At 36.2% G+C, this 4200-nt stretch overlaps 1 non-coding gene across 1 annotated transcript; it reads right to left on the bottom strand.

Moving 5' to 3' along the window:
• Positions 1 to 1416: 1416 nt before the first annotated feature.
• Positions 1417 to 1523, bottom strand: LOC139895354 (small nucleolar RNA R71). The gene has a single exon (XR_011775810.1). It is a non-coding gene; the product is annotated as a small nucleolar RNA R71 (small nucleolar RNA).
• Positions 1524 to 4200: the final 2677 nt, after the last annotated feature.

Raw genomic sequence — 4200 nt, 5'->3', positions numbered from 1 at the left:
TTTTGTCTATAAAATTTTTTTTTTTTTAGTTTTATTACCTTTAGATTTTTAGAGTATATTCGCAACTTTTAGTATTAAGTTTAGTTTTGCCATAGTTATTTTTACTTCTAGAATTTTTAGTTTTGCCGTAAAATCCCTTAAGTGCTTTTTCTTTAGACTAAGATTTAGGTGCCTTAAAATTTTGCGACGCTATTTTTCGTGCTACTTTCTTATTTTTATTTATCTTTCGACGCCGTTTACCTATGTATCAATTACAATTCCAATTAGTGATCTCTATTTGTAGTTTTAATTTTAAGATAGTGATAGTTATAAGGTTGGATTAACCGCGTGTTTACAAACCACTCTTCGTCTTTTTCATTTTTCGACACTTTTCGACGCGCAATCTTTTTCTCTCTTATTTCTCGCCATTCTAGTTTTTAGGACTTAGAATTTTTTCTACTTCTTCTCTAAATTTCTTAAAATTACGAAAATTTATTTTAAGTGGTTAAATTGATAGACATCAAAATTTTCTGGTTCGTAGTAATAGTTGGATTTGTACGTGGACCGGGTTATTGGAGCCAAACAGTCCTCAATTATATTGAGACCAAACGAATCCTGCCCCTCTGCTGCATCTTTTGGCTATTCGAAACGTGGGCAAAATCAGAAAAGTCTATTGATTGGATAACTTATTATAATTTTTCTTTCCTTTTTAAAAACTAATAGGATATTCAGTGAATGCACCGAGCAAGACGTTCACCACTTTTTGTACGTTCACCACCTGTAACTAGATCAAGACATTTAGCAAATATTGTCGCCGTTGATTTTTCTTTAGAATCGTCATCCAGTCGACCAAGTACTCCAATTCAAATTTCCGATAATCCATTTTTTGAACCCAACCTCACAATTGAGAATCCAGAGAATATTCAGGAACGGTTCGTAGATCCTGAACCATTAAACTTTCCTCCGGAACCGCCAATCATTCAAACAGAGATTGTTGAGGAACGAACCATTAAATCAGAATCATCTAGTGATACCGATTCAACAAATTCAATTATGGAGAATCTGGAACCTTTAAGTATGGAAGACCGAATGAGAGCTAAACGCACTGGCTAAGGTCACGCAATTACTCATCCAAACGTTAATGCACCAGATTATGAAATCAAAGGACAAATTCTACATATGGTGACTAATCAATGCCAATTCAGTGGTGCGCCGAATGAAGATCCAAACGAACATCTTCGTACCTTTAATAGGATCTGTACACTATTCAAAATCCGAGAAGTAGAAGACGAACAAATCTATCTCATGTTGTTTCCCTGGACTTTAAAGGGAGAAGCCAAAGATTGGTTAGAATCGTTACCTGAAGGGGCGATTGACACATGGGATGTTTTAGTTGAAAAATTTCTTAAACAATTCTTTCCGGCATCCAAAGCCGTGAGACTTCAAGGAGAAATTGTTACGTTCGCGCAAAAGCCAAATGAAACATTATATGAGGCATGGACAAGATTCGGAAGGATGTTGAGAGGATGTCCTCAACACGGTTTAGACACTTATCAAATAATACAAATATTCTACCAAGGTGTCAACGTTGCTACACGGAAAGACATCGACATAACAGCTGGTGGTTCAATTATGAAGAAAACCGCAACTGAAGCTTACAAAATTATTGATAACACAGCATCCCACTCACATGAGTGGCACCAAGAAAAAGATATTTATCGTTCATCTAAAGTGGCTAGAGCCGATTCTAGCTATGACTTTGATTCCGTTTCTGAAAAAATAGATGCTTTCGAAAGACGAATGGAAAAGATGAATAAAGATATTCACGCAATACGAATCAGTTGTGAGCTATGCGGTGGACCACACTTATTGAAAGATTGTCACTTTGAACCAACCATGGAACAACGAGAGAATGTTTCCTACATGAACCAAAGGCCGGGAAATAATTATCAAAATAATTATCAACCGCCAAAGCTAAACTTCAATCGAAATCAAAACATTCTTTACAATCCAAATGGACCAAACAACAACTCGTATAACCAACAAGGTCCGAATAACCAACCAACTCAAAACAACACTTTCAATCAACAAAGACCTAGCTTGTATAAACCACCACAATAAACCGAAGAGAAAAAGCCAAATCTAGAAGAAATGATGGTAAAGCTAGTTGAATCTCAAACGCAATTTATTACATCTCAAACCCAAACGAATGAGAGGTTTGATCAGTCATTAAGAACTCAACAAGCTTCCATTTTGAATCTAGAAAAAACACGTAGGTACTCTTGCTAGCTTAATGAGTGAGAGGGAACAAGGAAAGCTACCGAGTAATACTGAAGCAAATCCTCAGAATGAGAATGTTAACATGGTTTCAACAAATTCTGAAAAACCAGCTCCGGAAGATGGGAAGGTTTTAGATGAGAATAAAAATGAAGAAGTTACACCAACACCACCACCACCCGAGTATGTAAAGCCAGTGGTGGCACCATACAAACCACCCATCCCGTTTCCAAGAAAAGGAGTTGAGTATGAGCAAGTGATAGGTAATAAAGATTGTGATACCTCTAGAAAGAAGAAGAAGAAAAAGAATAAGAAAGTACAAGAAACAAAAACCGTAAAGATAAACCCGGTGAATACAGTTCCACCAAAACCTCCACCTAGAGTAGGTGATCCGGGTGAATTTATTGTTCCTTGTCTACTTAGTGATTGTGTTATGTATGATGCACTAGCAGATTTAGGTGCAAGTGTGAGTGTTATGCCTCTATCCTTATATAAGAGATTAGGTGTAGGTAAGTTAAGTCCAACGGATATGAGTGTTCGACTCTTTGATCAAACCATTAAACACCCAGTTGGAATTGCTGACAACCTACCCATTCAAGTAGGTAATTTAACCTTTCTAGTCGAATTCATTGTCATTGACATAGAAGAGGACTCAAACATTCCTCTAATTTTAGGTCGACCATTCTTAGCGTCCACCTGGGCGTTCTTTGATGTAGGAAATGGAAGAATGACACTTAAAAGTGGTGACAAATCGATCACCTTTATGATTCGAAAGTCTAAATCTCCACCAACCAAAACCGTTGAACCAGTAAAAACGATTGGTAAGAACCATGTTGTTTTACCAACTCCAACGGTAGTACTTAGCAATAATAAAACGCCTAAGTGTGGGGAAAATGAAGTAACGCCTAATGATGACTTGATAACAAAGAACCCCGTTGTTGATACGAAATTAAATGATCCCGTTATTAATAGTTCAATGAAGAAACTTATTAAACGGATTCGCGATGCTAGAAGTAAGGGGAACTTTAAGTTATGTAACCGATTAGTATCCAATCTATCGCCTAAAGAAAAGGTGAAGCTAGTTGAAATTGTGGATATTACACAGGAATCCGACCAATGGCTTAAAGAGAAAGTCACAGATATGCAAGTTGATTATGGGCCAAGAGAAATTGACGATGAAGCTAATCACAATTTCGACACCACAGCTACCTAAGTGTGGGGAGATTCAAATGTTCTAAAAAAGAAAATGCTGTCTAGAGTTAGTTGTTCTGTTCTCGTGTAGTTCCGAGAATGGAATCAGATTGGTCTTTCCCTAGCAGACACTAAAGAACTAGTCTTCTCCCCCCATTCTGAATTTTTATTTTTTTTTAGGTTTTTACAAAATGAAGACTGCCTGTGAACTAAACCATGGTCTAATGCTACACGCTTTGATCACTAAACGTAATAATGACATACTACCGAGTGAATTAGTATCAGTAATCAGAGAAAGAATGGACGGAGTTAGAAAAGAATCCAGATGTGAAGATAATAAGTTACAATATGGTAAAGGAAAATCAAAATCCGCAGCGAAAAGAAGAGCACGACACCTAGAAAGATGTCACAAATGCGGAAAATGGTCACATGGAGGTAAATGTTCAAATAATCAAACCTATTCAAATACCGAATTTGTTACTTTATGTAGAGACGGACCGTTCATATGTTTAGAAGAAAAGACACTGAATGCTCGAGGTTACGCCTATGTAGCTATGGAAAACCAATTAAACCGACTATCTTATGAATGGGATAGATCATATAACTAATAAATCTATTTCACAGGTATGTCTGTACAGTTTTTATTTTTATTTTTATTTTTAACCTTTTGATAATAAACGCTAATTTGTTCGCTAAAAAGTATTAAATTGGTATTGAATAAAATTAGGTTTGGCGACTGAAATTATTGATATC

Source organism: Rutidosis leptorrhynchoides, chromosome 2, assembly GCF_046630445.1.
Source record: "Rutidosis leptorrhynchoides isolate AG116_Rl617_1_P2 chromosome 2, CSIRO_AGI_Rlap_v1, whole genome shotgun sequence".
Classification (NCBI taxonomy): domain Eukaryota; kingdom Viridiplantae; phylum Streptophyta; class Magnoliopsida; order Asterales; family Asteraceae; genus Rutidosis; species Rutidosis leptorrhynchoides.
The sequence above is the reverse complement of the archived record's forward strand: the minus strand, read 5'-3'. Positions and strand labels throughout refer to the sequence as shown.